This window comes from Schistocerca gregaria, chromosome 3 (assembly GCF_023897955.1).
Source record: "Schistocerca gregaria isolate iqSchGreg1 chromosome 3, iqSchGreg1.2, whole genome shotgun sequence".
Taxonomy (NCBI): Eukaryota; Metazoa; Arthropoda; class Insecta; order Orthoptera; family Acrididae; genus Schistocerca; species Schistocerca gregaria.
Window position 1 is genome coordinate 743,477,477 of NC_064922.1, and position 26,134 is coordinate 743,503,610.

The following is a 26,134-nucleotide window of genomic DNA, read 5'->3' on the forward strand; positions in this document are numbered from 1 at the left end:
ACGTCCTATTCTCATGCCCCAGGTACCGTCTTCACCTTTCAATCTTACTGCAACGAAGCGTATCTTTCTCTGCTCTTCCCATAATTCAGGTAACAAGCCCTTACACTGACCAAGGAAACCTCTGGGATGCCATCTTCCATTTGGTTCGAAGTTCTTAAAATTGCCTATGCCAAGGAAGACCTCATCATTTTGCATACGAATTAAGCTACCTCCCGCAGTGCTTCCATAACGTAATAGTGATTTCACCTGGTTCTGCACCTCCTGACCGACATGCTCCTTAGTCGTTCCTACCTCGCTGTACACTTCTTCTAATCAGTGTGCATAAGCATCTTAGTTTAATGCAACATGTGATAATGTGTGTTTACAATATTTCACTTCCTCATCTAGCCGTTCAAAATGCTCATCGTACACCTCAACCTTTTTGGTAAATTCTTCCTTCACTTCTTCGACATCCGATTCTACCTTATCAAAAAGTTTAGTATTGCCTGCAACGTTCTCCTCAAACCGAACGGTAAGATCATTTATCCTTTGATGACTTGACTCAGCCAGCTTCCTTAGAGCCTCATTAGTCTAGTCGATCTTTTTACTGAGTCGTTCGTTTATCTGCGCTACCGATCGCTTAATATCTTCCTTCTGATGCTTAACATCTTCCTTTAATTCTTTGTTATCTTGCAATAATGTTTTGAACATGTCAACAATAGACACCATCAGACCTAAACCTACACTCATCTCGTTTGGGCGTCTCCAAGATTCGTGATGACACTGCATTAGGACTTCCCAACTCTGTTGACAGACTATTGTCCACTATTCTAGAATCCATCGACATTTCTCTACTACTTGCTTTCTTTCTGTCTCAACCTGATTACGTTAACATAAAAGGTCTGCCTTCATCTCCATGTCTACTGAAGTTGCACTAATCTCATTGTTAACATAAAAGGTCTGCCTTCATCTCCGTGTCTACTGAAGTTGCACTAATCTCATTATTTGCCATACTGAACCACAAATGTCACCCAAGCAAGAAATAAACAAATCACAATAACACTCGTTTCACAGAATGGATGGCGATAACCACAACCAAACTACAACTCTGTGTGCATTCAACGCTGCAATTCATGCTTAGAAGCACACATAACATACAAGATCACATAACAGAAGAAAAAGAATGAAATATAAGCAATGTAAATACAGTTCTGCACTTGTATTAAGTGTTGTTAAAAATTAGGGTACTATGTAAGCATGGTCTAGCGGTGACATTTACTTTTATGTAGATCGGCAAAGTAAGTATTGTCTCCTAATTTAGTGAAACAAAAGTATTTTAATTGTCACTGCTTGTAATTACGTAATTATAGAACGCAATCTGCACTGCCAGTTAATTACTCTCATTGCTTCAGTTGCCTGAGGTAACGTTGTGATGCGCGACTTACTTTGCGTTGTCTTCTGGCCCTGTAGTCGTGGCTGTTGTGTAGCGCCGACATAGTTGACGCCATGCCCCTTTCAGCACGGCACCAGCGTGGTAATGTTTGCAGCGTCGCTCCTAGGCGCCGCTCTCGTCGTACACGTTGATGACTGCAAAAAAAAGTTTTCACCTTTGCCCAGAGGTGGCACTAGCATCTTCTACCGTAAAGGCTGCCAAATAAGTGCTCACTTTCGCATATAGATGCCGCCAGTGTCGTCATAAGTATGGAGTATGTTTAATTCGTAGCACAAGTTCTTTGTACTGTCACCAATCGGACGAGTGTATTTACTGTGTCACAAGTTCTTTGGCGTACACACTCTCCAGCTCGCGTGACGTCACGCACCTATCCAAATTAACAGTCACTGTATATACACAAGTAGTTCACTCCCCTAATTAATTATATGGCACTTCTTATCCGAAAATTACTGGTCCTGTCACGGTTGCCATGTAAAACGCCTGAGGGTACTATTTGTGGGAGTCCCTTAAACTGGTGGTCGCTTCTTGAATGTGCGCCCTGTTCACACCACGTACCTACCTGATACTCCCGCAACGGTCGTTCTGTTCTGCTCCACACTGCTACTGGCTTGGCTAAAATTATGTATCTAAATATGCAAGCGGGTTAAGACATTGGCACTTGAATGCTCTCTTTCGTGGTAAACTACATTGTCGTTCGACATTAGTTCATTCTGAGAGGCCGAACACAGCGCGTATGATTGATGTACGGTGCGACACGCAACGAGAGGATACACAAATACTAATCGGTGGCACTGCTTATTTTTAATTACCTTTTTACCAACTTTCCTCTGAATCACTTCCATATTTCATCAGTTTACTGTAATAGCAATTGTAGTAACACTAGAACTTCCACAATAACAATGCCTATCACATGCAGAGCTACCCACAGCACAAAATAACATTTCCACATCCAGTGCTCGACTCTGCAAACGTGGCTGCCCGTAAAGATGCCAGCAACCAAAACCAGCGATATGGCAATACGCTTACAAGGTTCTATAACTCTACCTTGGGGGATGCCAGAAATTACTTGTTTTTCTCCCTGACTTCCTATCAGTTACTATTCAATGTGGCGTCTCTGACAGGGAATCATTAGTCCAGAAGCGTGACTGGAACAATATTCCATAAGCAAGCAATTTGATTACAAGCTATTTGTGAGGTAAGGTGTCAAAATTCCTCAGGAAATCTACAAATACGCAATCAACTTGGAACCGTTTGTCGATAGCATTCAACAATGCATGCGAGTAAATCCGTGTTAACGTTGTCTCAATAGATAGTTCTCTTAGAGGTAATTCATAATGTTGGAACACAATGTATGTTCCAAAATCCTGCTGCACAACGGCTTTAATGAGATGGGCCTCTAATTTAGCGGATTACTCTTATGGCTTTTTTGAATATTACTGTGATTTGTGCAACTTAACCAGTATTTCGTCGAGTGAGCAGCTGTATGGGATTGAGCTATTGCATCTGCATAATCTCAAACGAACCTTACTGGTTTACAGTGTGGTCCGGAAGATTGGCTTTTATTAGGTGATTTCAGTTGCTCCACTACTCCGAGGACATATGCCTTTAAGTTCCTCATGTCGGCAGCTGTTCTTGAGTTCCTGAGCATTTAATGCGTCTTCTTTGGTGAAAGACTTTCGGAAGGCTGTGTTAAGTACCTCTGCTTTAGCAGCAATGTCATCGATTGTATCTCCATTGCTATCGCGCAGAGATGGCACTGATTGTGTCTTGTCTGTAGCATGCTTTACATACGTCCATAATCTATTTGGATGTACTCCCAGGTTTCGAGACAGAGGTTCGTTTTAGAAACTGTTATAAATATCTCGGACTGAAGCCCGCGCTAAATTTCGAGCTTCTGTAAAAGGTCCCCGATCTTAGAGATTTTGCGTTCGTTTAAATTTGGCAAGCTGGTTTCGTTGTTACTGCAATAGTGTTCTGTCCAGTTTTGAGGACCAAGGGGAATCAGCCCCGTTGTTTGTTAATTTATTTTGTATAAAACTCTCAACTGCTGTCGACACTGTTTCTTGAATTCAAGCCACTTCTGGTCTACACTTACATTGTTAATTTGGAGGGAGTGGAGAGTATCTCGCAGGAAGCCGTAAATTTTGTTTTTACATCTCTTATTGGATAGATAAATTTTCGTTTATTTTTTATTTTTTTGGATTGCTGAGTTGTGCTATTCAGTTTCACTACGAGAACACTGTGATCACTAACCCCTGCATCTGTTTATATGTTATTAGCTCAGGATCATTTGTTGCCAATAGGTCAAGTATGTTTTCCCAAACTTTACTATTCGAGTCTGATCATTAACTAATTTCTCGAAATAATTTACACAGAAAGCATTTAGCGCCATTTTGGGCGATGTTTCATGCATACTTTCGGATCTAAACATGTATTTTAGCTATTATATCGAGGGTAAACAGTAGTCATCACCAAATGTAACCATATGAGTAAGGTAAGCGTCTGAAATTAGACAAGTTTTCTTTGACCCTTTGAGCAATTCTATCATCTGAGTTGCGATGTCGGTAAAAGGATTCGGTTATTATTTTATTCCAATTGTCAGGAATGACCTCTACCCTTAATAACACACTGAAAGTATCTACTTCGTTTTCGTTACGAGATAAACAACTTGTAACTGCAACAAACGCGCCATCACCAACTGCATTTAGCCTCTTCGTTCTGAACATCGTTAGTTCATTCACAAAAATTTCGAGTGAACTTATCTACTAGCGCTTGGAGCTCTGGTACTTTCCCAACACAGCTACGACAATTTATAATTGTTATACCGATGGTTCCTAGATCGAAGTTCTTGCTGTGTTCGACCTGCACCCTTTGAGACTGAAACACCTTTTCTGTTTCCCCGAGATCATCTAATCTAAAAAAGTGCCTAGTTCACGCCGCCCAGCCCCCGCTATCCGTGTAGCTGCCTCCCGTGTGTAATGGATTCCTGACCCATGTAGCGCAACCTGAAACCCCACCATATGGCGCAAGTGGAGGAACCGTCTGAGCTTCTGATTTAAACCTTCAATCCTGCTGTGTACCAGACGTCCGCTATCGGTGCTGTCGACTATGCTGCAAATGGTGATCTCTGCTTTCATTTCGGAAGCAAGATTCGCAACCTTTGCCATTTCAGATAGGCGCTCGAGACCAGAGAGAATCTCATCTGATCCAAGGGAAAACACATCATTGGCACCGACCTGAGCCACCATCTGCAGTTGGCTGCAGCCTATGGTCTTCATGGCATCGGGAAGGACCCGTTCCACGTCTGGAATGTATGCCCACGGATTGGGCACATTGGCTTTCTTCACCTCCTTGGCAGCTATGTCCTTAAAGTGTCCCGCAACACGGCTAACATTGGAGCTCCCAAATACCAACAATCCCAATGTCTGTGATTGACCAGTTCTTGCAGGCTGAAAGGTTTCCTCGGAAACAGGACAAGTGACTGTATCTGGCTGAGGGCCAGTGTCAGCTACAGACAGCACCTGGAACCTGTTTCTTCTTGTCAGGCTAACCAGGGAGGGCTTAGGTTCGCAGCCCGCTACGCACGAGGCGAACTCACACTCGACCAGGGGTGGGTCAACCTCAGTGGAGGCAGTTACTGTGCTGACCACCGTTGATGACCGATCGGTGGACTCGTGGGTCGTGCTGGACGCCCGTTGGATTCCCACAGCCGATCCATAACTGTGATGCCCATTCACTACAGCGTCAGGCTGTGTAACTGAAGCCAACACAGTATGGAGCTGAGAGTGAAGTGTGAGCAATCACAGACCCTACCCATAAAAGATTACACAGACAAACAAGCGACTGTCGATACACGTCACAAAACTCTACTACGGACACTGACGAAAACGGAAGAACAGTGTCTAGTAAATTAGATTAACACACAGAGATTCAGAAACTAAACTACCAAAACACACAGATGAAACTGTATAATTCACCCTGGTTACGAACTCGTAAAATGTCACAAAATGGGTTACTTCCCATTTGCTGCTGTGTCTCGGTCGGTGGGTGTTGCCCGTAATGTTTGAAAGCAGTAGGTAGCTCGTGTGGACTGGCAATGTCCTGGCCCAAAATAAGTTTATTAAAATTTAAACAAATAACTTTATTTAAACAACTACAACTTTTTTTACACAAAACAAACTTTGAGGTGACCTTAAAACACATTAGAAAAGAACTGCATCTACAACCAGAACTTATTAATGAGACTTCACTGAAAGGCAACTGGTGGCAGATCTTACTAAAAAACAAAATACAGAAAAATATTACTGTTGCGCTTTTATGATAGCAACAATGTGGAATTTTAATGTAACATATTAATGACATAAGCATTAACCATAACTTCCAATCAGATTTTGCTATTGCAACTTAGGAAAATCAACTACTGGCAAAGCTAATTTGTGCAACCACTGGCCTACAAAATGCGACGTTTAATCAATGGCTCCTTGTCACGGTTCGCGCGGCTTCCCCCGTCGGAGGTTCGAGTCCTCCCTTAGGCATGGGTGTGTGTGTTGTTCTTAGCGGAAGTTTGTTTAAGTTACATTAAGGAGTATGTAAGCCTAGGGACCGATTACCTCAGCAGTTTGGTCCCATAGGAACTTTCTTCAAGTTTTCAGTTTTTGCCTACAACATTTATCATAGAAGCTTAAGCAAAGCAACTGTTGGCAGAATTTAATAGAATCACAAAATGAGCACAAAGTTAAGCAGTAACGGATATCATATTAAATACCTTTCAGCCGTCAATTTTCAGTCAGTTTTTAGTCGGCAGGTGATGGTTGAAGGGATCAATGTAGCAAGTAGATATCTAATAAAGCCAGTATTGCTGCCCCCGGTTTTGAACACAAACAAGGCAGACTCGTTGTACACGTTGGTCAGGGGCCTGAAGATGGCGTAGTAAAACGCTGAAACTGGTTGGTTGCCAAATGAAATAAGATTGAAAATTGACAGCTCAAAGATATTTAATACGACATCCTCTATCGAACAGCTGCGTCCAACAACCATTTCTAAAAAGATGAACATACACAGATCCAAGCAATGACTGCATCAAAGGACCATAAAAAGTTATTGAGTTAATTAAAATTTAGCATAACACTAAAAATTTAAGGGAATGTTGAATTTAATTCCACCGAAATAGTGGAGCAAACATATTAAGTAGTACTGGAGCACCAAGGTTCTATTAAATAAAGAAATTCATAGCAAACAGTACTAAATGTCAGTCAGAACATTTATTACATAAAAAATGTTATGCTTAGCATCACTACATTAAACAGCTGGTCAACCGCACTAGAGTTTCAATTTAAACCAATTAGTACTGCTTATGGATAGGGTAAAGCTTTTTCCACTGGAAGCGAACGGCCTGTTTCAGTTGAGGTGTTACTTTTAATACGTTGGCTCTGGTTCTGTGGTCCAGGCTCGAATTCTGCCTCGGGCGTGGATGTGTATGATGTCCTTAGGTTATTTAGGTTTAAGCAGTTCTACGTTCTAGGGGACTGATGACCTCAGATATTGAGTCCCATAGTGCTCAGAGCCATTGGAACCATTTTTGAAAATTACTAAAATATACATATTCAGCACAGAACCAACTGGGATTAAAAGAACTACTCGTACTCACAAGATATGATAAAAAGCCTTAAACAAAATGTAACTGCCGCTTCACAGTAACAAAGAATGGTTCAAATGGCTCTGAGCACTATGCGACTTCTTCTGAGGTCATAAGTCGCCTAGAACTGAGAAGTAATTAAACGTAACTAACCTAAGGACATCACACACATCCATGCCCGAGGCAGGATCGGAACCTGCTACCGTAGCGGTCGCTCAGTTCCAGACTGGAGCGCCTAGAACCGCATGGCCACTCCGGCCGGCCGTCACAGTAACAATTTAATCCACACGTGGTTTACGATTTTGAGCGGGGCCCTCAAGCAAAAAGACAAGACTTTGCCAAATGGCTCCACCAACAATGCAAGATCAGTTACAGACAATCACTAGAAACCCACCTAATAAACAACCTGCGGCAATTATTTCGTTGATTTTACTGTGATTCTGACAAAACTGGGTAATGTGGACGGTGAGAAACACGCATGACAAGATCACGTATCATACGAGTAATAGCAGCGTATTCATCTTTTGGCTCTGCAGCTCTTGTCTTTTTTTCCGTCTTTGCAGTTAAATTGTAGGATATAGTTTCCACCATTTTGCAAAGACACTGTTTTTCTTTTTACCGAATCATGTTTCGCCACCTTTGTTCCATCATTAGCGAGTTTTGTTAAATGCAACATTGTAAAAAGTGAACATGTTTTATGTTGTAACTGAAATAACAATCTGAGGCTTAAAGAAAGTTTTTGTTTGTTTTGCTTCTTACCGTGATTTTAAATTACATGGTTTTGAAGGACTATCTGTATGGTGTCCTACACTGATCGCTTGTCCTGTGCAAACCAAACGATGTAAATACGAATTTCATCAGCGAGTTAACACATCCCCTGATTTTTAAAATACATAGTTCTGGCGTGTCAAAAGTTTTGCATTAATATTCGTTCTTATTCCAGCTTTGTTGTGACTGAACATTCTTATTTTGCGTTATGAGAGCACTGCATATACATATTCATGTACTTTGTGTAATTTCGTTTTTTATAATCGCCTCTTCACTTCGCGTTTATAAAAAACGAAATTACTCAAGGCAGCTCTTGCCCAGTGATCGGAAATGGCTGACAGGTAACAAGTCAGTTACCAGAGCTGACATCAGTTTATTCCGGGTATTCAAATGCGTCTCGAAATAAGTTTTCTTCAATGGCCAAACAACTACAACCGGAATTCCGAAACAGTGCTGACTAACGTTTCAAACAAAGCTGCCGCCCAAGCTTACCACCGGCCACGTAGTCACTGCTCTTACTACACCCAGTCGCTTAATACACTGAAGAGCTAAAGAAACTGGTACACCTGCCTAATATCATGTAGGGCAGCCGCGAGCACGCAGAAGTGCCGCAGCACGACGTGGCATGCACTCGACTAATATGTGAAGTAGTGCTCGATGGAAATGGCACCATGAAAACTGCAGGGCTGTCCACAAATCCGTAAAAGTTCGAGGAGGTGGAGATCTCTTCTGAACAGCATGTTGCAAGGCATTCCAGACGCTCAATAATGTTCACGTCTGGGGAGTTTGGTGGCCAGCGGAAGTATTTACACTAAGAAGAGTGTTCCTGGAGCCACTTTGTAGCAATTCTGGACGTGTGGGGTGTCGCATTGGAATTGCCCAAGTCCGTCGGCATGCACAGTGGGCGTGAATAGATCAGACGGATGCTTACGTACGTGCCACTTGTCAGAGTGATATCTAGACGTATCAGGGCTCCCGTATCACTCAAACTGCACACGCCCCGCACCATTACGGGGCCTTCGTCAGCTTGAATCTCCCCTTGCTGATATGCAGGGGCGATGGATTCGTGAGGTTGTCTCCATACTCATACACGTCCATCGCTCGATACAATTTGAAACGAGACTAGTCTGACCAGGCAACATGTTTCCAGTCATCAGCAGTCCAACGTCGGTGTTCACTGGCCCAGGGGAGGAGTAAAGCTTTGTGTCGTGCAGTCGTCAAGGGTACACTAGTGGTCCTTCGGCTTCGAAAGCCCATATCGATGATGTTTCGCTGAACGGTTCGAACGCTCACACTTGCTAATGGCCCAGCACTGAAATCTGCAGCATTTCTGTCACGCTGAATGATTCTCTTCAATCGTCGTTGGTCCCGCTTTAGCAGGAGCTTTTTCCGGCCGCAGCGGTGTCGGAGATTTGATGTTTCCTGATATTCACGGTACCCACGTGAAATGGTCGTACGGGAAAATCGCCAATACAACGTTACCTCGGAGATGCTGTGTTCCATCGCTCGTGCACCGACTATAACACCACGTTCAGACTTACATCTTGATAACCTGCCACTATAGCAGCAGTAAACGATCTTACAACTGTGCCTGACACTTGTACACTCTACGTATGTGTACACCATAATTAATCTACCACGCAAACATTTGGGGTTACACTCGTCTGGTATGAGACGTTTCTGATGGGGGTAGGGGGAGGGGGGAGTCCGTTGGGGGCCAAACCCTGGGTTCGGTGTGGGGTGGCAGTGGGGTGGGTGCACTGCTGCGGCCTGTTGTGGGGTTGTGAACCACTAATGGCAACGGCAGGACGCAGCCTCTCCATATTTCTAGGTCCCCAGTTCAATACACAATACACACACAATACAAGGAGCCAGTGCCAAAGAGTACTTTTTGTAAAACCGAGGGGTGCAGATATTAGTGCATTGCGTGTTTTTAATTTTTGTTGACATTAGGCCTGCTACTTGAGCATCTAAAGCAGGCTTTGAACATTGGCACCGCAGAATTTCCCGTAATTTAGTTTATAATTAAAATGTTACTTGCCAGTACCTCATTTTCTCGTGAAACGTTACATATTGCTGATCTCATTGTTATAACAGGTTCCATGTCTTACATCCGTACACTTTCTATTGTGTCACAGTATGTGTTATGTAACAACAGTCCAACCCAGTCACATGTACACTGGTCTCCAAAACCAAAGCAACAGGCCACTATTTCCCCTTCCTTTGTCTATCTCACAATACAATGATACAAACTGTCAAGAGATGTCCGTACGATCGTGCTCTGCACGGAAGGTGGGATTCCGGTCAACGGGCAAGCATGTCAACGATGACGTTAGGTCACCTATCAAACAGAGTAGTGATTCAAGGTAGTCCAACATCCAGAATCGCTGTGTGCACTGTCACATAGGAGACGCCTACCAGACTGTATGCAGTGGAGGGCTGCAGGAAGAATGGAAGCAGGACAATGGCAAACTGATGTGGCCCCACGGCTTAATGTGAATCACTCTGTTTTTTTTTTCTCAGATTTCGTGACAATATGTAGAGAACCAAACTGTATGCCAAAGATCAGGGCAGAGCCGACCACGTGGGGCATCACAAAGATAGGACCGTTATTTGGCAGTAAGGGCATAACGGTACCGCCTTAATAATCCACGGCAACTGGCATCTCATCTCGCAGCATCCACTGGATTTGCTGTATCGAGGCAGACGGTGTACAGAAGGCTTCGGCACAGTGGTCTTTATTGTCGGAGACCTGCTGTATGTGCATCTCTATCTCTTCTTCACAGAACGGAGCGTCTGGAATGTGAAACGTCCCCATAGAAAAATTAATGAATTACTGTGCTGATAAAACCCTTACGTTATTTAATTTTCAAGCAGCTGAGCAGAACTGTACGTACTCAGACATTTCTCTCTTTACCTTTTCTGATCTACACTAAACTGACACAATATTCTTAGCGCAACGCAATCTGACTTTCAATAATCCCTACAAAAGAATGGCCCTGACTGACAGTAACCTATACCTTTCGTGAATCACTTACCTCACAAAAATCTTCGTTACTCGAACTACTGCAATACAGCGAGCGCCAATACTGCCAGCTAAATAAAAGATTCTAACTTCTGAAGGCACTAACTACTGACAGGCACAGTTAGCAAATGGAAGATTTTAATAGAGAACAAACAACGTATTTACCTTATTAGTGTTCAATAGCCATAATATATATATCAGTTCATGACATCCAGTCTTCCTAATTTACTGTCTCTGATGGATACACGTCCAGATTATCCGCTCTCAAAACTCCGCCACCTCTCTTCCCACATCCACCACTGCTGGCAGCTCACCTCCAACTGTACAACACTACGCACTGTTCACAACCAACTGCCCAACACTACAATGGCGAATATTCCAACAATGCCAACCAGCCACAGACTGCACACAGCAGAGCCTGTGATTTTCATACAGAGCGCTGGGTGACGTTACCAACATAAAAACCTAAACAGCCTACTTACATATGGAGCCATCAATGTGCCACCTGGACGGTCGAACGGTGGACCGATGTTCTTTCCACAGACGAGTCTGGAGAGTGATTCTCGACGGATTTACGTCTGGAGGGTACGTGGAACGCGATTTTGGGACCCAACAATGTCTGAAAGAGGCAGATATCGAGGAAGATCCTTAATGGTGTGATCAGGGATTATGTTGATCCTTGGAACACCTCTTCAGGAAATTGTTCAGGTGAAGAGGTAGGGTTCAACTGCTGTCAGGTATGTTGATGAGACCTTGCGGCCTCATGTGCGGTTGTTACGAGATGCTGTGGACCAAGACTTCGTGCTGGTTGACGATAATGCACGACCTCTTAGAGCATGGCTGCTTAATGTTCTCTTGGAAACAGAAGATATTTCACACATTGGGTGGTCTGCTCGGTCTCCCGATTTGAATCCCATTGAGCATTTCTAGGATGAGCTGGGGAGATGGGTTGCATCACGTCAACATTCACCAACAACTCTACAAGACTTGCGACAAGATCTGCAAGAAGAATGATCATTGTTCCCTCAACATGAGATTGACGACATCATTCACAGCATGCATCGTCGTTGTAGGCCAGTATTGCTGCCAGAGGTGGTCACATCCCATACTGCGCACATTAACCAGTTGTCAGAATGTGTGTGCAAATCAGTTTAGTTGCAAAAAACGAAGAACATTTTTGTATAGCGTTATGCATGTTACAGTTGTTTACAGTCTCCATTTTTTTTAGATTCTTTTTACTTTACTATCACCTGTCTATACTATTTTGTGGCAAAATAAACGCAACCTTGCAAAGTTTCGGATTTTTGCTTGAACTTCGGACACCAATGTATCATTAAGGGGTTTCCTAATGTTTTATCTATCAAGGGAGAAACAGAATGATTCTTTTATATTTAACTGTGTTCTGGGTTGATTTTCAACATACAAAGCAGTAGTACGACAACAGCTTTCGGTATCGAAGACTTTGGAGCAAGCTGCAGGGTTGTGAACTGCAGTTCAGTGAAAATATTTTAAACAAAATTTCTTCTTCCTGGTTGTGAACTGATTGATCATTTCCATTTATTTAGCTGAATTTCCACGGTTTTGTTCAAAGTTTCAAAGAAACTGGAAGAAGAAGGAAGCGAAAAATTAAATTTATTATTTTGTCGGTAATTTTACGTATGGAGCATGAATGACAAACGAATTCCAACCTGATCGTAATCATATTTCACTAAAACTTTAGATCATCAAATAGGAAAAAAAGGATTTATTATGAGATATTTTCAGACATAACTGTACAGTACGAAAAAACAGGGAAGTAAAATGTAATGAAGGGAAAGAGGAAAGCAGAAATACGGAAAAAAGTCTGCTTGAATTTGTTCATGACCTTCTTTGTTTAATAGCCTTGTATATGCGTGAATAAAATTCAGATATAGAAGAGATTATCACACTTTTGATATTCTCAAAAAAAATCCCTAGTTTCGAGTGTTAAACAGCACAAATGGCAGAAATAAAAAAAATGGTTGTTTAGAAACTTAGGAGGTGAAACAACATTTACATTGAAAAGAGTTATTTAGGAGTAAAATAATGTCTTTCTATATTCTATATTTTAATTTTTACTTGTCTTCCTTGTTCTTTTCGGTATTTTACGGGTCGGTGGTTTCAAAACAGAACGAAAATAATTTTCTCCAGCATAATTAAACAAAGTTATGAAAGAATAACACCAAAATGTGGGTAGTCACAAAACAGATTTTAAGCACATACTAGTTTGGTCAAAATTTCGCCAAAGTTTACAAAAAGAAAAAAAAGAAGCTTAATCGCTGTTTTTGGATGGTTTGTTTTCTCTACTCTTTTAAAAATATGATTTTCTTTTTAAAGGTAGTTTTAGTACAATCGTGATAAATTATTCGTACAAATCTACAGCTTTTGAATTTAGTGTTGTTCCACACTCGCGTTTTTCTGTGTATTTCCCACATTTGGTTTGTCTGCTGTTTGGATTATTTGTTCTATTAGAAGGAAAACAGTAGAGAGACTTTCTTCTTGCGCCCTACTCAAGTGACTACAATGGACTGTTAATAATTCATGAATTGTGTGTGGAATGGCATAGTGCAGTGTGCTTATATGAACGTGCATCGAAATAATCAGCAAACAGATGCATAAAAGAAATTTAATTTCCTTAACCTGTATCAGGCGCTTACCCCCTTCTTCAAAAGTTTATAACCATCGCTTTATTTGCGAGTGTCAACAATAAGATGCATGCAGCATATTTCTGTGGGCATGATCGCAGCAATATGCTGCATGCATCTTATTGTTGACACTTTCAAGTAATGCTATAGTTACAGCCTTCCGAGGAAGGGCTGATACTGGTTGAGGAAAGTAAATGAATAAAGTACTAACATGAAATGATGGTACCGGAGTTGTAGGCGTCGCCGTAGTTGGAACAAGCTTGCAGCAAGTAACTGGGCATACAGGCTTCATCCGTTGGAGTGACCACGTACCGTGTGATAGTCTAATTATTTCCCCGACGCGACGTAGCAACTCTGTCCTACGAAGAAATTTTGTCTGCATTAGATGCATATTCAAAGAGTCAGTCAATGTAGTTGCGAAAAGGTATACCTTCTTCCGTACAAAACGTACGGCAAGTCAGACTAATCGGGAGTGGGTTGCAACCTTGCAAGGCCTTACTAGGGATTGTGATTTTGAGTGTCAATGTGGACTCCCTTATTCAGATACTATGGTACGTGGTGCAATTGCACAGAACGTTTCTGATGTTCGTATAAGGGAACAGATTTTGAAATTAGTAAATCCCTCCCTTCATCAAGTGATGGACATATTGGATCGGCAGGACACACTTGACTTTGCTCAGGAATCATTTGAAACTTCGCCAGCAGTGTGTAAGGTTACCCGGCCCGCCGGGCGAGATGCACGGAGCAGTAAACAGCCCTCGCGCCCGGCCACGCCATTGCCGCCTGGCTCTCAGCCACGTGTGCCGCGCAGGCAAGCAAATGCAGTGATCAAATCATGCCCGCGATGTGCTACTAAACATTCGCGTGAGAATTGCCCATCACGCCAAGATATTTGCTTTAATTATAATAAAAGAGGACAAAAGATCCCTGTGTTAGAACAGTGCAGCCTTCTTGCAACATACAAAGGACAAACAAAACTTGTGTCATTTTACGCCCTTCGTTCTTCTTCTGCAGTGAACTTGTTTGGTTTCGATTTATTTCAGTTGTTTAACTTGTCTATAGTAAATCAGGTCTTATCAGTGAACCAGACTGTGCCTTCAGACAGTGTTTCTCGTCTATGTGAAGAATTTGCAGACATTTTTGCACCGAGCCTCGGCTGAACTATAAAGCACTATAAAGCACATTTGGAGCTGAAAGTAAACGCGCAACCGAAATTTTTCAGAGAGTGCAATGTTCCCCACGCATTGCGTGATGAGGTCGCAAAAACATTCCACGATTTGGAATCACAAGGTGTGATTGAACGTGTGCAGGCTTCTCTCTGGGCATCACCCTTAGTAATTTTGCCAAAACCTTCGGGACAGTTGAGACTTTGTGTGGACTTCAAGGCAACAGTGAATCCACAACTAGTGATTACAACTTTTCCTTTACCCCGCCAGGAAGATCTTTTTGACAAACTGTGCCCGAGTAAATATTTTTCGAAGTTGGACCTAGCAGATGCGTACTTGCAAATACCGGTGGACGAAGAATCCCAGCACGTTTTGGTGGTTAAGACGCATCTTGGTTTGTATCGATTCAAACGACTGCCATTCGGGTGTGCATCCGCCCCTGCATTGTTTCAGCAATATCTACAAACTGTTTGTGCGTCGGTCCCTACTGCAGCAAATTATCTGGACGATATTGTGATCTCCGGAAAGACGGAAGAAGAACATTTGGCCAATCTCAGAACATTATTTCAGGTCTTGCGACAAAATGGTCTCCGCTTGCGAAAGGACAAATGTGTGTTTTTTGCTCGGGACTTGCCATACCTGGGACGTGTAACCAATGCCCAAGGCATACATCCCAGTCCAACGCACCTCCGTGCCTTCGCCGCAGAATTTGAAGCAGCTACAGTGTGTGCTGGGAAAAATCAACTATTATAATAAATATGTGCCGCACGCCCCTTCCATTTCAGCTCCGCTGCATCGCTTACGCCGTAAGGGTGTTCCTTTCGTCTGGACGACGGAATGCGAACGCGCCTTTCGCCAGTTGCGCACAAAGGTGGATCGCACGATCGCCCTATTGCCTTTGCGTCCAAATTGCTCTCGTCTGCTCAAAGAAATTATTCACAGATCGAGAAAGAAGCATTGGCTCTCGTATTTGGTATTACAAAGTTTCATGATTTCTTGTATGGTCGTCACTTTACCATAATCACAGACCACAAACCTTTGACATCGCTTTTTCATCCGACCAAGCCTGTACCTCCACGTACAGCGCAGAAATTCATTCGCTGGTCTATTTTCGTCTCGCAGTACCGATACGATATCTTGTATCGGTCCACTGCTAAGCACGGAAACGCCGATGCGTTGTCCCGCTTGCCTGTTGCTGAGGACAGGGCATTCGATTCCTCCTAACTTGCTTGCATGTTCATTGATGCGGAAACCGATGACGTGGTTGAATCGTTTCCCATTGATTTTCGTCGTGTAGCTACAGCCACAGCTGCCGACCCTGTCCTTGCTCCCGTTGTGCGTTTTGTTGCTACGCACTGGCCCTTGTCAAAGTCACGGATCGGGGACCCGTAGGTACGCCGATCTTTTGCTCACAAGGAGAGACTTTTTGTACGACGTGGTGTTTTGCTGTTGCGTTCTGATAATGATCAGTCCAGGGTAGTGGTGACACGTTCGTTACAGTCCTCTGTCTTACGGCTTCTCCACCAAGGACATTGGGGTATAGTGAGAACGAAACAACTTGCTCGTCAGCACTGTACTTGGTTCGGAATTGATGCCGCGATTACGAATATGTCCTCTTCTTGCATGGTGTTCGCCGAACAACAATCAGCGCCACCGCGGAAATTCTTTGCATGGCCAAAAGCCACTTCCCCTTGTCAACGCTTACACATCGATTTTGCTGGTCCATTCTGGAATGCTCGATAGTTGGTTGTGGTAGATTCATTCAGTAATTTTCCTTTTGTTGTCCGGATGTCTTCCACGACGTCATCTGCCACCATCCAAGCGTTATCCGCTATCTTTTGCATTGAAGGTCTTCCACAGACTATTGTTTCCGACAATGGCCCACAATTCATGTCGGCAGAATTTCAGTCCTTCTGCAAGGCCAATGGTATTCAACATCTGACGTCTGCGGCGTTTTCGCCACAGTCAAACGGTGCCGCTGAACCATTGGTCAAGACTTTCAAGTCACAGATGTTGGAGTTGAAAGAGTCGCATTCTCGGGAGGTCGCGTTATTGCTCTTTTTGTCCTCGTATCGCTCTCAGCCCCGAGACGGTCACTCGCCGGCTGAGTTGCTCCACGGTCGCCCTCATCGAAGCTTGATGTCTTTGCTGCATCCGCCGCATCCGGTTCCTGTGCTTTTGCTCCAGGCGACGTTGTCTACTATCGGCACTACCAAGGTTCAAGGCGTTGGCTCGAAGGGCGCATTCTTCGCTGCCTTGGACGCGCTATGTATCTGGTTTTGGGGGCCTCTGGTGAGGTGCGTCGGCATCTCAATCAGCTGCGCCTCTGTCGTCGCACGGGATCTGCCACTCGCCGTCTGCTTTCAGCGACGGTGCCGTCCGGTCAGCGCCCTGGGGACCCATCTACTGGCTCGCCTCAGCCCCAGGTGTTACCGACGCTGCCTTCCATTTTGCCCCATGGCGACGAGCCGCCGCCACCGCCGACGCCGCCGCCTGTTCTCCCGCCGGTGACGCCCGAAGTGGACGAATCGCTGCAACCGCCGGGCGCCTTCCTGGGTCACGCGCCGCCGATCGCTTCCGGTGACCAGTTGTCCTCCGACAAGGAACTCTTGCCCGCTCCGGACCATGTGTCGTCTTCGCCCGTCGGGTGCCCCGTCCCGATGGAGGTCGACCCTTCGGCCTCTCCTGTCTCTCTACGGGCTCATACACCGCATGTTGGCGTGCACCCTGGAGCAGGTTTTCAGGCGTTTCCTAGCTCCCCGCGGTCTGAATGGCAGGGTGCGGGTGGCACAGCCTCGCCTGTTGTTAGGCTCCCCACCTCGTCGCATACGTCAACATAGGGTCCTCCCCACGCGGGCGGAAGCCTTATTCCACAACCGTACGCCGATTTGCGGGAGAGGAATGTGGTGTCACCGCCAGACACCACACTTGCTAGGTGGTAGTCTTTAAATCGGCCGCGGTCCGGTAGTATATGTCGGACCCGCGTGTCGCCACTATCAGTGATTGCAGACCGAGCGCCGCCACACGGCAGGCCTAGAAAGACTTCCTAGCACTCACCCCAGTGGTACAGCCGACTTTGCTAGCGATGGTTCACTGACTTCTACGCTCTCATTTGCCGAGACGATAGTTAGCATAGCCTTCAGCTACGTTATTTGGTACGACCTAGCAAGGCGCCAGTATCCGTACTATTGATATTGTGAATCATGAAGAGCGACGTTCTCCATGAATGGATTAAAGTTAAGTATTCCACCAGCTACGTCCGTTTTTCTCAATTCTAATTCCCTGGTCATGTTCCAGACCTCACGCCAGTCTGCGTGAGCTGAGACGCGTGCATTTCGGCCTCCTTTAGAAAAACACGGTTGGCTCTCTTGCCAACCACAACACAAGACGTAGTTAGCAAACCAATGTCCTCGACCAAAAGTGTTCAGACAGCAGAATTGAGAAGACGGAAGTGGGTTCATGAACCTTCTCTCTCTCTATCCGCGAAGTGAAAACGTGGAAGTGTGAAAAATACGATAGGGCAGCAATTATGTCCCCGTCACAACACCACGTGGCAAGCATTAAAGAGTGGTTACGTTGAACATCATAAGCTATTATTATGTATTTATTCATAGACAACGCGTTTCGGCCAAGTGACCATTTGCAGGTCATGGATTAACGTTAAACATTGGCGCGAAATATATAATTAAGGCGCTGACAACCGTAAGAGCCGAAAGCATGCCGTCGTCGATGTTGGTTTTGTAGCGTGTATGAGCAATCATGACATCTGTTGATTTTACTGTGAACCAGCTTTACCAGTGCTGCACCTGCGCACTGCTTATATAAACATTTGCAATCAGCCGTCCTACTTATTTTCTCTGCTTTTCACTCCAATTAAGGACCAAAGCACAAACTTTTCATTGCTGTAGGAACGCTCACTGTCTACACTGACGCCCATTTCTTCGTAAAAGCTGGAAGCTCTTGAAGAATGCCGCACCATAACCTCACGTTTCATAGTTTCAGCATTCCTGTCTGTAAAATTAACGCTCAGACTTTCAGATTCTTGAAGAGTGTTACTTCGTGGTAACAATGTACACTTCTGGATATTTACAATGCTGAAATTTTCAGCAGTTTGCCATGAGCTGTTGAAAGTAACATATTCTTCATTGTCACCGCGGAGAGGGACTAATTCGTTATTTTCCACAGTTCTTAGATGCCAAAAACGCAATATCAACCTTGAAACACAAAGATTTAAGAAGATTACTACATAAAAGTTGGAGTACATAGACTGAACAAAGCATTAGATTTCACGACTGAAGTGAACAGACATTTTTATCTGAACCTTAAGACAGAAAATGTACTTAATGAAAATGGTAATAAAGAGGAGCTTCAGACGTTAGAGTTGGTCATAATTGAGTGTCTGATAAATTTAGTATGATGTTCTGATTCATGTTTCTTATTAATTCCAAAATACATAGCAGTCAAAAAGACACTATTTGCAATAGCTACATATGGAAATTTTGAGAATTAACATTAATAATAAAAATCCTAACTATTAATCAAAATTTCATAACATAAAGTGGGTACATAAATTTTTTTCATGATATATAGGTTGTTGAGACTTTGTTTTAAAATTGACTAGTGGTTGGCCTACAAATTTGATTTTCAGAAAAAAATTCTGTGCTTTCAGCTCTTTTGGTTCTCAGTGCTTCAATTGTTTCCAGTTGCTGCATGTATCACATGTACGTATGTATCTCTGAAACCGTGGATTACCCATGAGTAAACATAGATTACAGCAGCTGTTTTTGTGGATGCATCATGTTATTCGACGAGTCCATCGAAACTGTGCAGCATTGCTTTCGGAAAATATTTTGAATCAGTGCTAACGACTGGGTCAAATGATTCTGAAAGCATATTTCAGTGCTACCCAACGACGTTGTAATGAGTGCTTTGATATCGGCGGCCATCACTTTGAAGAGTTGCTGTGAGATTAAGATGCTATTCTGGATTTAAGTTATTTATGTAAAAAAAGCTAACTGTTAATTTCCGTCGACTGAATTCTTTTACAAAGTAGGTTGTGTTGTTGTGGTCTTCAGTCTGGAGACTGGTTTAATGCAGCTCTCCATTATACGCTATCCTGTACAAGCTTCTTCATCTCCAAGTAACTACTGAGATCAACCTGCTTCTGCTCAGTGTATTCACCTTTTACTCTTACTCTACAATTTTTACCCTCCACGCTGCCATACAATACTAAACTGGTGATCTCTTGATGCCTCAGAACATTTCCTACCAACCGATCTCTTCTTCTAGTCATGTTGTGCCACTAATTCCTCTTCTCCCCAATTCTATTCAGTACCTCCTCATTACTTACATGATCAGACCTATCTAATCTTCAGCATTCATCTGTAGCAGCACATTATGAAAGCTTCTGTTCTCTTCTTGTCTAAACTATTTATCGTCCATGTTTCACTTCCATACATGGCTACACTCCATACAAATACTTTCAGAAACGACTTCCTGACGCTTAAATCTATACTCGATGTTAACAAATTTCTCCTCTTCAGAAACGCTTTCCTTGCCATTGACAGTCTACATTTTATATACTCGCTACTTCGACCATCATCAATTATTTTGCTCCCCAAATAGCAAATCTCATCTACTACTTTAAGTGTCTCATTTGCTAATCTAATTCCCTCAGCATCACCTGATTGAATTCGACTACATTCCATTATCCTAGTTTTGCTTTTGTTGATCTTCATCTTATACATATGCTCCTGTCGAGACACTGTCCATCCGGTTCAACTGCTCTTACAGGTCTTTCGATGTCTCTGGAAGAATTACAATGTCATCGGCAAACATCAAAGTTTTTATTTCTTCTCCATGGATTTTGAATTTGAAACGTCCCCTTAGAAAAATTTATACATGACTGGTCTATATGCACGTCCCCTTAGAAAAATTATACACGACTGTGCTTAAACTGACACACAATACTTTCAGCGCAACGCAATCTGACTTCCAAAAATCCCTACGAAAGAATGGCCCTGACTAACATTAACCTATATCTTTCACAAATCACTTACCTCAGAAAAATCTTCGTTACTCGAACTACTGCAATACAGCGAGCGCCACTACTGCCAGCTAACTAAAAGAATCAAACTACGGAAGGCATTAATTACTGATAGGCGTAGTTAGCAAATGAAAGATTTTAATAGAGAACAAACAGTATATTTACCTTAATAGTCAAAATATATATGGTAGTTCATGACATCCAGTCTTACAAATTACAAAACTCCGCCATTTCTCTCCTCACATCCACCACTGCTGGCGGCTCGCCTCCAACTGCGCAACGCTACGCGCTGTTAGCATCCAGCTGCCGCTGCCCAACACTACAATGGCAGACAACAATGCAGACTAAACACAGACTGCACACGGCACAGCCAGTGATATTTTCATACCGAGCGCTATGTGGCGTTACCAATAAGAAAACCTTAACAGCCTACTTACAAATTCTACACAATATTTTTCTTTTGTTTCCTTTACTGCTTGCTCAATATACAGATTGAATAACATTGGGGAGAGGCTACAGCCCTGTCTCACTACCTTCCCAACTACTGCTTCCCTTTCATGACTCTTATATCTACCATCTGGTTGCTGTACAAATTGTAAATAGCCTTTCGCTTCCTGTATTTAACAAATGCCATCTTCAGAATTTGAAAGAGAGTTTTCCAGTCAACATGGTCAAAAGCTTTCTCTAAGTATACCAATGATAGAAACGTAGGTTTGTCTTTCCTTAATATATCTTCTAAGATAAGTCGTAGGGTCAGTATTTCCTCACGTGTTTCAACATTTCTAAGGAATCCAAACTGATCTTCCCCGAGGTCGGCACTACCAGTTTTTCCAATTGTCTGTAAGGAATTCGTGTTAGTATTCTGCAGCCGTGATTTATTAAACTGATAGTGCATTAATTGTCACAACTGTCAACACCGGGTTTCTTTTGGCTTAGTATTATTATATTCTTCTTGAAATCTGAATGTACTTCGCCTGTTTCATACATCTTGCTCACCAGATGGTAGAGTTTTGCCAGTGTTGGCTCTCCCAATGCCATCAGTAGTTCTAATGGAATGTTGTCTACTCCAGGGGCCTTGTTTCGACTTAGATCTTTCAGTGCTCTGTCAAATCTTCACGCAGCAACATATCTCCCATTTCATCTTCATCTACGTCCTCTTCCATTTCCATAATATTGCCCACAAGTACATCGCCCTTGTATAGACCCTCTATGTACTCCTTCAACCTTTCTGCTTTCCCTTCTTTGCTTAGAACTGGTTTTCCGCCTGAGCTCTTGATATTCATTCAAATGGATCTCATTTCTCCAAAAGTCTCTTTAATTTTCTTATGGGCAGTAGCTATATTACCCCTAGTGACATATGCCTCTACATGCTTACATTTGTCTTCTAGCCATCTCTGCTTAGTCATATTGCACTTCCCGTCACTCTCATTTTTGAAACGTTTGCATTCCTTTTTGCCTGCTTCGTTTACTGCATTTTTATATTTTCCTCTTTTATCAATTAAATTCAGCAGCTCTTCTTTTACCCAAGGATTTTTACTAGCCCTCGTCTTTTTACCTACTTGATCCAGATCCAATCTCTTAAATTACTTCATTTTTCCAGTTTCTTCAGTTTTAATCTACCATTCATAACCAATAGAATGTGGTCAGAGTCCACATCTGGCCTGGAAATGTCTTACAATTTAAAACCTGGTTCCTAAATCTCTGTCTTACTATTATATAATCTATATGAATCCTTCCAGGGTCTCCAGGCCTCTGATTCTTAAACCATGTGTTAGCTATGATTAAGTTATGCTCTGTATAAAATTCTACCAGGCAGCTTCCTATTTCATTCCTACATCCCATTCCGTATTCACCTACTACCTTTTCTTCTCTTCCTTTTCCTACTGTCGGATTCCAACCCCCATGACTATTACATTTTCATCTACCTTCACTATCTGAAGAATGTCTTTTATCTCAACATACATTTCTTCAATCTCTTCGTCATTTAAGGAGTTAGTCGGCATATGAACTTGTTCTACTGTGGTAGGTGTGGGATTCGTGTCTATCTTGGCTACAATAACCCGTTCACTAAGCTGTTCGTAGTAACTTACCCGCCCTCATATTTTTTAATTCATTTTTAAACCTATTCTCTCATTAACCCTATTTGATTTTGTATTTATAACCCTGTATTCAACTGACTAGAAGTCTTGTTCCTCCTGCCACGGAACTTCAGTAATTCTCACTATATCTAACTTTAACCTATCCATTTCCGTTTTTCAATTTTCTAACCTACCTACTCGATTAAGAGATTTGACATTCCACGTTCCGATCCGTAGAACGCCAGTTTTCTTTTTGCTTATAACGACGTCCTACTGAGTAGTCCCCATCCGGAGATCGGAATGTGGAAATATTTAACTAAGGCCAGATCAGTCAGTCATCCAATCTGTTGCCCCTACAACTACTGAAATGGCTGCTGCCTCTCTTCAGGAACCACACGTTTGTCTGGCGTCGCAACAGAGACCCTCCGTTGTGGTTGCACCTACGGTTCGGCTGTCTGTATCACTGAGGCACACAAGCCTCCCCAACAACGGCAAGGTCTATAGTTCATGGAGGGGGGGGGGCGGGTTATGAGCCTCTAAAACCAAAAACTAAAGTCCTTGGCCTCGGAAGGCCCTGCGATACTGCCGGGTCGTCCTCAGCGACAGGCGTCACCGGGTTTTAATATGGATAGACATTAGGTCAGCGCACCTCCTCCTGGCAGTTGTCTTTTTTTGACCGGAGCCGCTATGTCTCAATCAAGGAGCTCCCCAATTGGTCTCATAAGGGCTGAGTGCACCCCGCTTGTCAACAGCATTCGGCATATCCATAACGGTCACCAATCCAAGTGCTAGCCAAGCCCGACAGCGCTTAACTTCGGCGATCTGACGGGAACTGGTGTTACCACTGCGGCAAGCCCGTTGGTGTTATGGCCCTCTGTCTCGGGTACAAGTCTCATTTTAAAGTTTTAAGACGTTCTGTATACGTAAATCGTATCTAAAGCTTCGTCTATTGGCCCTGTTGTGTAATTCAGTCCCGACCGGCATCCACATCATCCTATGTCTGGCATATCATTTTTATGTGTGGTGGAAGGACATGTGGTCAGTTTCCCAGGCCTTGGAGTAGTTACTTCTCTTGCGAGTAGCTCCTCAGTTGACATCTCGAGTTTGAGAGCGCCCCGTTTCAGTTCTTCCACTGACGTAAAATCGCTTTCATCAAGGGGAATCGTACACAGTTTCTCCGCTTAGCAGACACGCTGACTACTTCTTTAAGGAGGCGGACTGTGAATCATTTTGCTCCTTACCCACCTGGGTGGCTTTTGACTTTAAGCACGTCCTGAATTAACAGGCGCTAGAAGCCACCTGAAAACTACTTTATACAGATCTAGTAAGTTATCGTAAGTGGAGTTCGTGTTAGTGAGAAGGGACTTTGAGTTAACTCAGCCGCTAGCAGTTGAGTTTTTCTGTGATTACTGAAGGCGAAAACTGTGAAAGTACCCGGTCAATAGTTGTCCATGTTAGCCAGTGCTGTCTGGGTAACGAGCCGATGCTATCAGATTAATCATCGCCTCTCTCACTGCTGAAAAGGAAAAACTGAGAATCATACCATACTCGATCAAGAGACGTCCTCGCCCGTGAATATGTGCTTGCGATGACGTAAGGCATGGATCCGGCCTTCAAAGCTCCGCTGTGTATTCGAGGGAATTGATGACCTTTTTTCCCGAGGGCGGTGAAGAGTGCAGTTATTCAGCACGAAGGACTCGCTGAGGATTTGGTGAGCGGTCTGTGACTAGCGTTTGTACCTTTCATATAAGCGAAAGGCTCAACTCGATGCCAAGCGCTCTGTTCCTGTTTTCGAGAAGCACACATCGCCGCTTACTAAAAGTAATTTAACAACTGCATACAGATTCAAAAATTCCAGTTTCTAGAAATGATAATGTTAATATACTGAAGACAATGCAAAGTAGTATTACACCATGAAGCACCAGCCCGATATATTTTATAAATATTTGCAGAGATTTTCGTCACATAATGGATATTAAATTATAAAACGTTCATTTCATTTGAATTCACCGTTCTGTTCATTGTGACATGGAGCAAACAGTCACTGAATGTATTGGCACTGAAAGTTTCTTCAAAAAACTAATTTTATTGTCACTGGTTGTTCCCTTTTGTTGATTTTGCAACGACATCTGCTATGCTTGAAATGCCTGAAAGGCCGTTTGAGAAGTTGCGTCTACTGCAAACAGTGAATCGAAATACACGTTAATCTGACCGCGTTATTTCCAAGAACGTGTATCGAGTCACCTAACAAAGAAAACCAGATTCCACCTAAGTTTCCTTAAAAAATCGTTACATTCTGTTTGATACTCCTTTACTTCTCTGACATGAAATTTGACAAGACTTTAACTGACTTCTTGTCGTATGAAAGGAAGTCCCTTGAAATCTGAAACGCAGTTTTTCTTTTTCTCTTTTGGCTTACCTGTGGCAATGAATACCGCTCGGGCAAGTGTTTTCTGGAAACTGCTGCTGCTATTGAAAAGTACTGAAAAGGCACGTCTCATTTACAGGGCGGCAAACTATGTAGTACATGTGAACTGCGTGTGCAGTGGGTCTACGTAATGCGACCGCATTTTAAATTACAATTCTGAAACTTTATATAGTGAATGACAAAGATTGGGAAATGGATGATGATCTGGTAAATTACGTTGGTGATAAATTACGTTAATGCTGCTTCCATTAAAAGGTGTACTGACAAATTTAGAGAAGTCCCTTTACAAAAGTATTGTTCATCGCTGGGAAATAACAAACTCTACTAATCTTTTAAAGTTATTTGTTTAACAGTGTCATGTTCAAAGAATTATTACAACATATATACGTTCATTGTTGATTACAAAAAATACACTAATTGAGTATATCCTGAATTGTCGCTATTCTGACCTCGTTCAGAAGAGGAGGAAAGTTCTGTGTTGGATACTAAATTGCTATAATGGTGTGCAGGCAGTAGCTTACGTGCAATTAAAACTAAGAAAGTTAATAATTACCTTATCATCAAGTCTTCATCGAATCAATCAAAAGATCTTTGTCTGTCGCACCACATCATAAAATCAGGTTCCATAATAAAGATAAATGTTCATCATTCCTGCTATGCTGCTCACTCAGCCGTGGCTCGGGTTACGATTACACGATGCGGACTGTCTGAACGAGTAGTATCCTTGACGAGAATCCGGGGCAGAGATTTTACTGCAGACGGTATCGAGATGACGTTGCGTGCTATCTGAGAAACAAAGGAAGCGCGAATGCCGTCTGGGTATCCAAGTTGTAAAGGAGGTTGATAGTGAACAACTATCAACACCTCTTTTAACATACGTGGTGAATGTATGC